This window comes from Periplaneta americana, chromosome 12 (genome assembly GCF_040183065.1).
Source record: "Periplaneta americana isolate PAMFEO1 chromosome 12, P.americana_PAMFEO1_priV1, whole genome shotgun sequence".
Classification (NCBI taxonomy): Eukaryota; Metazoa; Arthropoda; class Insecta; order Blattodea; family Blattidae; genus Periplaneta; species Periplaneta americana.
Window position 1 is genome coordinate 34,839,588 of NC_091128.1, and position 13,008 is coordinate 34,852,595.

General features: G+C 36.9%; 1 protein-coding gene across 1 annotated transcript in view; it reads right to left on the reverse strand.

Annotated features, from left to right (window-relative positions):
- Window positions 1-13,008, reverse strand: part of LOC138710231 (zinc finger protein 69 homolog) — a 79,793-nt gene that overhangs the window by 42,379 nt on the left and 24,406 nt on the right. The window contains exons 3-4 of the transcript XR_011335186.1: window positions 11,679-11,816; window positions 6,847-6,929 (exon numbers count right to left, since the gene is read on the reverse strand). The gene's annotated coding sequence lies outside the window, so the exon portion shown is untranslated. The remainder of the gene's footprint in view (window positions 1-6,846; window positions 6,930-11,678; window positions 11,817-13,008) is intronic.

Sequence of the window (13,008 nt, forward strand, 5' to 3'; positions counted from 1 at the left end):
TACTATTTTGTATGGCACATATTTGTATCAGTTAATATTCGTTTAAAATTTTCCCATACTTGACCCATGTTTTTGCCCTCGTCTAAGAATTTGTTATATTGATCTATAAGGTAACCTTGCAAACCGTTAATGTCTGCTTTGTTATACTGCCATATTTTCTTAGTGATATCTATTCGGGTATTTGTCGGAAGCCAGATTAGCTCGAGTTGAACACTGTTATGATCACTGATTCCAGGTAATACTTGTGAGAAATGAAAACTATCCCAGGGTCGTATCAAGAAGACATCTAAGAGGTTATTGTTCCTTGTATGTTTATTTGTGACTTGTGTAAATCCTTGTTCCCATACTGAGTAATTAACAAAGGTTTGTGAAAGGGTGTTTGTCTCTACCTGACCATTTCAGTTCGCTGCGGGTAGATTTAAATCCCCTGTTAACGCGACTTTCTTTTCTAATGATATTGAGGACATATTTTCTTGTAGGTGACTCAAAGTAAATAAGTTTGTTTCGTCCGGAGGCCTATAGCATGCTATTATATCCCAACTTTTCACCATCGTATTTATTATTAATTTGTACTGCTATAATTTCTGCTTCTGCATGTGACCATAGCAAGCTGCTATCTATACCTGTTTTAATACAAACAAATACTCCTCCCCCTCTCCTGGCATCTCTATCTCTTCTGTAAATCCTATAATCATTCCTGCATATTTCCGCATCATATAAGTTACTGTGAAGCCATGACTCCGTACCTATAATTATCTCCGGATTTTAGATAACTACTAATTCCAAAATTCAGTTATTTTATTTACTACACTTCTGCAGTTAACCTGTAGCAACCTTAACAGATTGGTCCTCACCTGGTCGCTGTTCGGCTCCACGTTGTCCCATCTTCATTGCTGACTCCTGTCTTCTCTCGTCGTTGCCACCACCCTAGCAAAGAGAGCTCCCATCGCCGCCATCCCTCTCTGGTTCAGGTGCACCCTGTCCCTCCTGAAGTCTCTGTCGTCCAGCCACGAGTTGTCGTCCACGTACCGTGTTTCTATCTGCTCTGCAACCCACTTGAATGCTTTGTTTGCCCATCCCACCTTCCTCCAGTTGATGTCGCGATGCCTGATGATCCCTCTGATGATGATGTCTGCCGTCGGGTACCGTTTCTTCATAGATGACACCAGATCATTCAAGTCCACCATGATGTAGTCCACGCTCCTCCTTCTCAAGTCATTCGTCCCCACACGTAGTATGATTTTCTTAGGATCTCCTCTCTCGCGCTGCTCAATTACGTCTTTCATTTTGTCTACTCGTATTCCTGGGTAGCATTCCACTTCCAGTTCCGGATTTTGTTCTGCCACATATCTAACCCGCTCCAGTTTCCCACGTAATGTCTTGATTTCGTCCCGAAGTGTGTCCAGTTCGTTCTTCGCGCTGTTTGTCCCGCAATCTCTGCACACCCACGTTTCTTCGATGATCTGGTCTCTCTTGATTTTCTGACATCCCAGGTGAAACCATACCTCGCAGCCATTACACGACATACCTACCCTTAGATTCATCGAATTGTTATAAAAAAAAAAAAAAGAATAATCTCTGATTATTAAACATCTGTGATAGTTATGATATGTTTAGAAAATTCATCGTAAGTTACCAGGATACATTCACTACTGTATGAAGTCCATTACACATGCTTTTAAATGGCCAACACCTTACAGAGAAGGTGGACATATCAATGTCAAAGCTATGTTTGGAATTTCCTTTCCTTATGAACTTCATGAACATATCCAGGTCCAGGTTCTCTCGAAAAAGTTCTTTTAATTTCATGCATATTCGAAATTCCATTTCTTTCAATTGAGGACTTCTATTCAAGGGAGGCAATAGTGTGTAAAAATAAAGGGATATGTGCTTTGGCTTTCTTGGTCAAAGTTTTTGTTCAAAAATTGCGTCACGTTTTGTTGCAGGCAAATGTCCACTCAACCTTCGCAGCCACACTACCTACGTAAGACTACCACCACTATATCACGAGACTGTAAAGTAGCTATTACTGACTTACTTTTCACATCATGACAGTCTCAGTGGTCGTTTCTCTAGTAGTACCGGTATATGATAATTGCTATAAATGGATTTATTATACTTTTAAGAAAATTTAAAAATTATGGAGTTTAAATACATTATTTTAATGTTAAATCATTCCATGCTAGTAGGACTACATAATGACCTTTTCTAAAACTAACTAAACAGGCACAATATTATGTATTAAAGCAAGATTTATTACTAATCACTTGAGTGCCCTTACACAGTCGAACCTGGTCTGTGATTCACGCATCCCTCACTATTGCCACCAAAATAATAAGCTCAGTTCTGTTTTATCACAGCTGTAAAAATAAAGCCAGAAACGTTGTGACACTAACGACCTGTTGCTGAAGCTACTGCTACATAGGTAGACAACACTGTACATAAGAGAAATTTAGACATAACTTCATGCTACTGGATGCATGAAGGCAAATGGAAGTTCTCCAACAAGTCATGCCTTAGCAACCAACCAACATAAGAAAAATTCAAAGCACACTGTAGATTGCATGCACTTCATTTTTTACTTACAAGTCTGTGGTGACAACTGGGATTGTGTAATTAGAGAGGGCATCATAATTAACATATCTTCGAAAACCATCAACATGGAAAGTGGTTTGACATTGAACAAGCCTTGGAAGATTCATGGTATTAAAAAGAAAAAGCCAAATTATTAAACAAAAAGGCACGTGGGCAATATGTGTACTTTGCAAGTGATAAAATATGTTTACTGCTTCACTAACAATATAAAATGGAGCACGGAATATGGAATGTTTTCATCAGCTGATTAATACAAATCTGATGATAAAACCTATAAATAGTTCTATAACATTAGAGATATTCAATTTCAACGTATATTTGAAATATAATATATCTTGTCACAACTCCTAGTTAACATTATAAGATTCGTAATACCATAATACAGATCATATCGCACTATTCAAAGAAGAATTTAATGACACTGGAAGAAGGAAATCTCCATAAAGAACAGTTGTATACAGAAAGAAATGACGTTCAGTAAGGAGATATGTACAAGTAAATACCTACAATAAAACTATTAAATATAAATAGAAAAGAGTAGTATGTATGAAACTCAACTACTCCAGCATTTGGAGACTGCAAATGGAAAAAAGACAGTGTATCAAATAGTGAAATTACGAGCTGGGGAAAGTGTGGAATAATTGGAGTGAATATTAATTAATTTTCAAGCCATCACACAAATCCAGACATAAGATATCAAGAGTTAAAGATCTCAACTGAAATGTAAGAATTATAGCCCAATAATATTCTTATTTTCCACACTGTATCACATTTCTACTAACAATGTACAGCACACGAGTTAGTGGAAAGAAAGACAATAAAAGCCATATATTGCAAGGAATCTATACTAAAACAAATAATGGAGGAATCTTATAAATTCGTATTTATGTACAGAACTGAAGTGCACTTACTATTCATTCAAGTAGGAATCTGAAGCATGAACTTCAGACTGGGAACTAATAAGGAAAGCACAATCTAAGTTTCAAAATGTTGTTGTTGTTTTCTAATGCCAGGCATTTGACAATAAAGTCATTTGACCTCTTGCACTCCAATATTTTTCAAAGTTATTATCATGGTCAGCCACTGAAGCACAGATTTTGAGGTGTTCCGAATCCATTTCTTGGTTTGAGATGCACAGTGAGCAGTTAGGGGACTGATATATTCCAATTCTATGCGGGTGTTTGGCCAAACAATCATGGCCTGCTGCCAATCTAAATGCAGCTACAGACGATTTTCGTGGTCAATCGGAATTAACTAAGTTTCAAAATGTGAAAGCACACATAGAGACGTGGTGCAATGCATAATTCTGTTATGTTTAAACAAAGCTTTAAAAAGCTGTCATTGTTTATTTGTGAAAGCAAGAAAGCAGATAACTGGGCACTCACTCGAGATAAAGATGTGGGTCTTGGACTGGCAGCATCAGCACATACATCTCTGTCAGCAACAAAGCAAACCCCAATCCCATAGCTTTTTTTAGGCGTAAGGGATCACACAGTGAGAGGAGACCTTACAGTAGTCGAGCTCGGCCATGTTGCAGGCTGACAGTGCTACTGTTACAGCTTATGCTGCAGACCCCATTATCTATATATATATAATTTGAACTGGTAATGGAAATTACGGGAAAACGGCTGAACGTATTTTAATGAATGACCAGTCATTTTGAAGCTTGGCATCCAAGGATTTTCAGAAAAATAGCAACTTTCAGTGAAGCGTTAGTTTTCCTACATAATTTCCCTATTTTCCAAAATCCATCTCTCGTCAATTTTGAGAACTAATTATTGCATTTCAGAATAAAACAAAACACACAATGCAATAAACAATAGGCTATTACACGAAGACCATGACCTGCAGGATTGCTGACAGATTTAGATTCAATTGGTTATTAAAAACTTCAAGACATACTAAAATTAATTTACAGGACCGATATTGCGGTGTGTAATTTTCTGAGTAAAGCTGTGTATTGGATATTAAAATATACAAAACTTGAGGTGGTTTGATAATATTATTACCATTAGAAATGAAATATTATTATAGTTAATGCCATGATGTGACTATTTTTCATTAATTATACATATTAATCCTATATTAATGATATGAAAGTGAAACGTTTTGGGGTTATATAAGTAGATGTAGAGAATATCTTAAATTAGATCTTGATATTTTCTATAATTTACTGAGTGGCGGCTACAAAACTTACGTAAGATAATATTGTTAATAAAAATCAAATATTTTTATAGTTATTAATTAAGCGAGATTGGGTCTTTTTCATACACTTAATGGCAGTGTGGTGTAGAAAAATGTTAAATGTTATGTTTTATTTAACGACACTCGCAACTGCAGAGGTTATATGAGCGTCGCCGGATGTGCCGGAATTTTGTCCCGCAGGAGTTCTTTTACATGCCAGTAAATCTACTGACATGAGCCTGTCGCATTTAAGCACACTTAAATGCCATCGACCTGGCCGTGGATCGAACCCGCAACCTTGGGCACAGAAGGCCAGCGCTATACCAACTCGCCAACCAGGTCGACCATGTGTGGTGTAGATATTTATATGCGTCATTCTCTTCAGTATTGACTCGAGATAGTTTCTAAGGAAAGACCAAAAGGTATTGCTTACTGATAAAATAAGAGGCCTACAAACCTACAATCCACAATAACCTGAAATAGCTATTGCTTTACTCCCACATGAAAAACCCACTGATCGTCCTGACATTGTTACTTGCGTTTTTGCGTTGAAACTCAAAAACTAAGGTGGATATGTTCAAGAAAAAGTATTTGGCATAAAAAACTATTCAGAAGGAATATGTTTCATTAGTGTGGAAGCAAATAACTTCCAAAATGTCTGGTATCCTTCATTGAAAATAAATCTGGAAAATTTTTATTTGAATGTCTAATGAACTTAGTTTGCAGCATTTGCTGCACAAGCCACTAGTCTTCATTTAAAGTCGGTGTGCAGTTATGGATATTATATTACGGCCTTAGGAGAGTGTTACGGGTTCTCTTTCGTCTCACTTATAATTCCTCGAATGTAGATGGAATATTATATAGTTATCTTTGCGATGAGGAGAAGAGAAATTGTTGTTCGCCAGCCTCTTTCACAGTTAAAAACTTGCTATCACAATTGTCTCGTTCTGTACTCTGTCATTACAATTGGGATCGTGGTGAAAGACAAGAATCATGTGGGATTGCACAGTAAAAAGCAGCAATGGTAGTGCTAGTAGAGATGGCCGATATTTCACAAACTGATATTTTGTCACAGGTATTTTTTTGTTACAGATAAAGCTGTGACTGATGACGCGAAATATCTGTGACAAAATATCACTATCGAAATCTGCTCCATATTCAGTACTCTGTGACTGATATTTTCTCCTCTATGTAGTGAGTTTGCGCATGCGCAAACAACAGCAATCGGGTGGTACGATTTAAATAATAATAATAATAATAATAATAATAATACCATTGGTTACCAGTACTTTATCTTATGTAAAATCCTGTCTGATCAACTGTTTTGTTTTGTAATTATTTTCCAATATTTTTCCGAATATTTACAGTATGTTTCGTTAATTTTTATTCTATGACTCAATATTATAATGTTAATGCACGACTTAAAATAATTTATCCATTATATATACAATAAAAAGGAACAATTTTTAAAACGATTAGAATAATCACATAAGCTCAATTTCTCCATACCCAACTACATTAAAAAAAATTATCAAATGATTATCTACAATATAACCTCTTGGTACATGAGGTTAACTTTCGACATGTTACTGTTTAGTTAGGTAAGTATTTATTTGTTAATGGTACATGTATATAATTTATTTGTTGGATTTTCCCATATAAATCACTGATGTGTCGTGTGTGTGTAAAGAAATCGAGAAATCATATTCACATTTCATTGCTCTTTAATATTTCCTGTTAATTTTTATCGGTGTGACAAAATATCGATGTAATTCATGCATATTGTGCTTACTTAACGATATAAAATATCGGTGTGACAAAATCACCGATAAAAGTCACAGATATTTAATTGTCACAGTGACAGTTGTCACAGATACTTGAAAATATCGTTTAAGCTCATCTCTAAGTGCTAGTAGTAATGGCGGAACAGTGTGGTTGTGACATTTGAGCCCCCAAAGTATACTATTTGAGTCGTAAATTTGAACAATCGACGTCGTAACATAATATTGCTAATGTTATTAGTTAACTGAAGCAAGCACTATGCAAGGACCCACACACTCTACCTACCTATCAGCCAAGATTTCATCCTCTTCTGCCGTAATTTCCAGCTTCAGCTCCTCTTTTACTGTGTTCAAATCACATGACTCTTCCTGAAATAACAAACAAATAATGGCGAAGAATTAGATGAACTAGTGGACCGCATTTTTCTCGAAAACAACTTTTATGGAGTTAACGGACTTTTGCCACCCAACCACCAATTTATTATCACTGTATTTAACTTACTAACAAAAGACTTTTAAGGAACTTGGAGGTACAAATGTATTTAACTACTGTATCATAAATCATAATCATAAAACGTATATATATATATATATATATATATATATATATATGTGTGTGTGTGTGTGTGTGTGTGTATATATGTTGTTGTTGTTTTCTAATGCCAGGCGTTTGACAATAAAGTCATTTGACCTCTTGCACTCCAATATTTTTCAAAGATATTATCATGACCAGCCACTGAAGCACAGATTAAATGGCAAGTTGTTGCCGATTTAAGTGAACACCATATTTTAACGTTTTGGTGGCTACTTCAGTCACACACAACCCCCAGAATGTCTGGAGGACCACATCTGCTATTGGTCGACGGGTCCATTGGACCTAGCTGGGAGATCTTGTTGATCACCAGCTTTCCCTCCTTAAGCCACTGGAGGACGATTTTAGTGCCATAGCAGGTCGGCACTAGGAACAGAAAAGTAGAAAAAGAAGGAAGGAAAGTGAAAACAACCCCTAGGTCTCGAATGCTCTAATTCTGTCGGGGTCGAAGAAAGTAAGAGTTCAGTCAGAGGACTGGATAGGAAAGGGTAAAGAGGGAATTAGGTATTGGATAGAGGAAAATTATACCAAATTCAGTCATTAACTCATCAAACTGACCAGTGCTAATTGATGAGTAGCCCCTCCCTTTAGTTCAGCTTGTAAAATTATGCTTACTAACAGCTGCACCACGGGAAGATAGGGATGGGACATTGGGTATTTGTTCAGGTTGGTTCCTTAAAGCCTTCAATGGGAAGGATTAATGGCTCTCCCCCCTGTATGTGACAGATACCCTTTTGCAGCCATATGTGTATCTGTGTGTATATATATATATATATATATATATATATATATATATAATTTAGATGTTTCATGTTGGAAATAGTGAAAACTAGCATAATAATATTTTTTATATTAATATGACAATGAAAACTAGGAATACCGGTAACTATTGTACAAATTACACATTATTCTGAAATGTTTGAAGCTCCTATGAGACAGTATTACCTTTTACAGTTATTGAAAATGTATTATGTTAACATTACAGGTGAGCAAAAAACATTTTAATATCTTCAAACTGAACAAATATCTGACATAAGATGATTTTTAAATCTCATCTTCTGAAGTTTCTATCCATGCCTTGACTTAAGACGACATTGTAGAAGATTCAGGAAAATTTCTTCGACGGGAAACAAGTGAAATCTCACTTTTCTCATTTTTTTTTTTTAGTTATGAGGTTGCTGTTCGACACCATCGATGTTCTTTGTTAACAAGTTTCATAACATTTTTTCTAAACAGGGTACCTGCGCTTTCATCCTTTTTCAAATGACCTAATAAATTAGGGTAAACCTGATCATTTCTGTTTCCTTAAAAAAAAAAAAAACAATTTATTTCTGAAAAAGTTCATGTGATAAAGATCCCCTTACTGGTGAATGTATTAATTCTTACAACAAGAACACAAACTCAACAATATAATATTGACTCCTTTAAAGTAGCCTTTGAACATATGCAATAACAAAGCTGAGCTATGGAATCATACTAAAACACTGCCTATATAACAAGAATGACTAAAACTATTATAAATTATTTATACATGAATTACTTCTTGGCAACTATGCCCCATGTTGCCCAGGAAGAGAATTCATTAGATCTACGTACAATTTTAATAAAAAGATAGATTGTGTGGACTACAACTGTGATATCACTATGCCGACATTTGAGCAGTTTTCATTGCCAGTTCATTTTCAAATAGTGAAGTGGAAATTTGAAGTGAATGGACCTGATGGAGTACACTGGTCATAGATTCTCCTTTTCTTTCTGACATTTACCTGTCGATAATGCCAGATTTGAGCTCATTAACATCTCCCTACTTGCCTGACCCTGCCGTACAGTATATGATTTTTATTTGTTTTAAAACTTAGAATCTTGGCATGAAAATTTTTGAGACAGATGACTGTGTCATGATGGCATTAGAAGATTTTTTCATAAACTATCGAACAGAACTTTTCAAAAAAGATATTAACTCGAAAATACCTAGGTAGAAGTGTCTTACGGTCCAATGGTTTAAGTGGTTTTCTATGTGAGGGACAATAAGTAATATGTACTCTCCAGTGTTACACAGTCTCTTATAAATAAATTATGTGGTAGTCCGTATTTATGAAAATGTACAGTAGCTTCAATTCCATTTCATGGGTTACTTAATTTAACCAATAGAATATATAAAAAAAAATCGGAGCAAATACTAAGTTGTCATGTTTTGTAGGTGTTCGATTTGACATGGAATGACTCATATGTGTCCTCAGATATATTTTCTTGTCATGAAATTTACGAGAAATATGGGAACCTAGTTTAGACAGAAATTAATACTGTCATGTGATATTGTATTCTTTCTCATGATCAAAGAGGAGGTACGCCAATGATATTTGTTCAGGAAGACGTTCCTAATGGCACCTTTTCTCAATCAAGATGATTATGCTCAATGTACACATTCCTAAGAGAACCACTCTGAATCCTGAATAATGATTTTCCGACTTGAGGTGTTTATATGTCATTTCCTCTATAGCTTAGAACTATAGATGAAAAGCAAGATTGGACTATAACCTCATAAACATGACGCGCACATCTGATAAATTAATACTTTCTGTCTGCATGTCTTTTCTGTTGCCCAAACTGTTCACAAGTGGTTCAATTCCATGTCTTGAAGGGCCTGTCTTGAATACACTCATTTCGATAATGGTGAGCTAAATAAAATCTGAAATACACTTTGCAAAGAAAGATGCATTGTTGAACTGTAAAGCACTTCATCGAACTAAAACTATACATAACATGCAACTCATCGTAATGTAACGTCCTGTTCTCAGTCAACCATCTGAGACACAAAAGGCTGTGTGTACAACGAACATTCACACTGTAATCTCTACACTTAAACTATTGTAACTAATGGGACAACATACAGTGTTAGAGGATAATAAAATTGTAATAACAGAAGGAAATTGCATCCTAGATTCAACTTGTTTTCCTATATACCTGACAATTTTGTCCTCTTTCAAACAAAATAATATGTATGCCTTTATAAAAATAATTCCTTTGCATTTAAAAAGAAAAACAAAGTCACAGTTCACCTTTAGGATAAGCTGCAACTAAAACATCTCATTAACAGTACATGGGAAAATACGAGGCGCATCCAGAAAGTAAGTTTCCCTTTTTTTTTTTTTTTTTTTAAAAAAAAGAACACACACCTTCAGGAAAACATTTATTGGCAACAGGTACAGCAATGTTTCAGCTATTTTTCAACATAGCCACCATCAGAATTGAGACAATTGTCGTATCGTGGGATCAACTTTTGTATCCCTTTGTCGTAGAACTCTGCCGCCTATGAATGGAACCAGCATGTGACAGACGTCTTCAGCTCTTCGTCGTTGCCAAAACGCTCACCGGAGGACAGAAATTTCTTGAGGTGCAAGAAAACGTGAAAATCGCTGGGAGCAAGATCAGGACTGTAGGGTGGTTGATCAAACAATTCCCAGCCAAATTCCGTCAAAACAGCTGCTGTGCGCCGAGCCGTATGTGGACAAGCATTGTCATGGAGGAGCACAACACCTGCAGTAAGCATTCCACGTCTCTTGTTTTGAATGGCACGTCGCAATTTTCGCAGTGTTTCACAGTAACGGTCAGCGTTCACTGTTTCACCTCTTGGAAGGAAGTCAATGAGCAGAATGCCCTTCCTGTCCCAGAACACCGTGCACATCACTTTCCGTACCGACAGCGTCTGTTTGAATTTCGTCCTGACCGGAGATCCACTAAGCCGCCAATGCATTGACTGCTGCTTGGTTTCTGGGTTGAAGTGCGAAATCCAAGTCTCATCGCCCGTGACGATCCTGTCGAGGAACTCGTCGCCGTCATCGTGATACCGTTGCAGAAATGTCAGTGCTGCTCCTAAACGTTGCATTTTGTGTTCGGGAGTCAGGTTTTTCGGCACCCACCTGGCACACACTTTTTTGAACAGCAGGTGCTTAGTGACAATCTCATGCAACAAGGATCGCGATATCTGCGGAAAATGGCTGCTCAGCTCCGTAATCGTGAAGCGACAGTTCTCCATGATGCACTGCCGCACCAGCTCAACACGATCATCATTGAAGAGGGACGGTCGCCCACTGCGCTCTTCATCATGGACACTTTGACGACCTTCGGAAAACTGCCTACACCAGCGACACACCATCTGCTTACTCATGATGTTCGACCCATAGACCTGACAGAGCTGCCGATGAATTTCAATTGGCGCAATGCTTTGTGCATTAAAGAACTTTATCACCCACCGAACCTCGCAGGTGGCGGGAGAAGGAATAAGAGCTTCCATTTCGGACCACTGCTGCCACGCTACTGGCACCAGGTGGGACCTGTCCGGCTGGGATATGATTGATACGTCATAGATCTGTTACGCATACGCAACTGACACGGCTAATTACGTTTACTTTCAAGGGGAAAAAATCGGGAAACTTACTTTCAGGATGCGCCTAGTATTAATGACGAACAAATATAATTTAATCATCGGAAAGAACCAGCCTGCTCAGCCTATGGGTGGTACTTACCTCAGTTTCACACTTTATCTTGAGGAAGTTAAATGGCTCTGGGGTCCCTTCAAATGTCACCTCAGTTGTGAAATCACAGCTATGATCTGTAAACTCTTCCTTTATCCCAGTCACTTGCAGATCCAATAAATTCCATTCCTGCAGAACATGGAGGCATGATAATGTATTATACCCAGTTGCAAGTTCATTTGAAGTGTTAAGAGTCTGCACTCTGAACCTGCATGCCAGAGCACAGACCATAAATAACGGACAAAATTAAATGAAAGTAGGTAAGAGCGTAATTATGTGTGAAAGAGTGGAAAACATATCATACATGGTCAGCAATTATCTAAAAGCATGCCTGTAATATTTACTTCACCAATTAGTGTACCAGCATGCTATACACCACCAGCTCAAAATACAGTTATCAACAGAAAAAGCTAAACCAGACTAGATATCTCCAATTCTTATCTTTATCTTCTTCAGTACTGTTGGCTGGGGTGTCAGAAATTGTCCATGAAAATCCCAAAGAAAAGAAAGTTAGTGGCCTCATACCAAGCAGTCTAGGAGAATACTGACGCAGATGTATAGTGCTAACACAGTCTAGTACATACAGTCACGAAGCTCAATACATAGTAAATATGTATCCATAGATAGTTGCTAACCACTAGGATCGCCAATATCGCCTCATTACAGAAATGCAAAATAGTACCGGCACAGTCTATTGTTCCTAGCACCCCCGGAACTCAAGCTTCGTGACTGTATATACAACAACAAATACGAAGACAACATCATATATTGGCACAGATACGTAGATGACATACAAAGGAAACAAAAAACAGATTCAAAACCTACATCAACACATAAACAAAATACACCCAAAGCTACACTACTCATTAGAAATTTAGAGCAACAAATCCATAAATTGTCTACACATCACAATAACAAAAGTCGACAACAAACACACATTCAAAATCTACAGAAAAAAAAAACAACAACACACATACATACACAACGCATAATCACCCAACACAACACGAACAAGCTGCATACCGAACAATGGTACACAGACTACTCAACATACCAATGAGCCAACAACACTACAAAGAAGAGCTCAACAATCAAATACAGAGCACAAGAAAACGGATACAACCCTAACATAATAGACAACATAATAAGAAAGACAAAACATAATCACAAGAATACAACACAAACACAAGATCATAAAAAATACATCACACTAATATACAAAAACAAAAACACACACAAGATTGCAACCTCATTAAAGAAATTAAATTACAACATCGCATAAAGAACCCATAATACTCTACAAACACATCTCAATACACAA